Genomic DNA, 1,109 nt, shown 5'->3' with positions numbered 1-1,109 from the left:
AGAATGACAATGATACATATTTATAACTACTAAATCTCAGCGGCTCCATAACAAGTCCAAAACACAAATTATTAATGAACGAATCCACATACTGAAACAGAGAAACTAAAATTACACGAACAAAGAAAATCACACAAGATGACCGAAATCCGAACCACCCACAGACTAGTCTGAATTGTCGCTCAATCGACCACCGACCCCGCCGCTGATTTTGAATTGGCAATTACCGTCTCACGCCTCTGTCAACCCTCCATATGGACTGACTGCATGCGGCTACGAAGCTTTTTGTCGATCTCTTGGCTCTTATACGAAGTTTTAGTTTCTCATATATTGATATTTATTTTTATTTTCTTTACCACTCGAGGCTTTAAATAATACTTCAACAATCCCCACATTGACTTATAACCGTGATTATGTCAACTTAACAATCAACCACCTTGCTTCTCTCTTCCATGTTGAATAATTATTTAACAATATTGCTCAAGTTTAAGTCATGCATGAACCTTGATCTTTCTATTTGCCTCCATTTTCCTCCAACAACCTTTTTCTACTCTAGTAGTTTAATAAGCCCACAAATATGATAATTAAACCATATTTAACAACAGTTGCTTTTGGCTGCCTCCTTAAACGTTCCTATTACAGAGTTTTACAACTTTTTAGTCACATTTAAAACATAATACCCCAGACCAACATAATCGTCCCTTAGAGATGGTAAAATATTATTTCTTATCTTTTACAAACTTGATTTCACATTCTTACATCTAAGAATTTTATACAACTATCAATTGAACTGATTTAATTGAATTGATTTAATAAAATAAAATTATATTCCTTTTAAACATGAATAAATAAATGTCACATGAATAAATAAAGTGTTTGTGAGCTAAAATTCATTCTTAAATATAATTATCTCACATATCACATTTTTTATTTCTTTAAGAAATGTTTTGTCTTAATTTAACTTTATAATTTAAATTTGAGGATTTTTTTAAATAAAAATAAAATTTGTTAGTTTTTCATAGGGAATCAATATATATATATATATATATATATATATATATATATATATATATATATATATATATATATATATATATATATATATATAT

Source organism: Lathyrus oleraceus, chromosome 4 (genome assembly GCF_024323335.1).
Source record: "Lathyrus oleraceus cultivar Zhongwan6 chromosome 4, CAAS_Psat_ZW6_1.0, whole genome shotgun sequence".
NCBI lineage: Eukaryota > Viridiplantae > Streptophyta > Magnoliopsida > Fabales > Fabaceae > Lathyrus > Lathyrus oleraceus.
The sequence above is the reverse complement of the archived record's forward strand: the minus strand, read 5'-3'. Positions refer to the sequence as shown.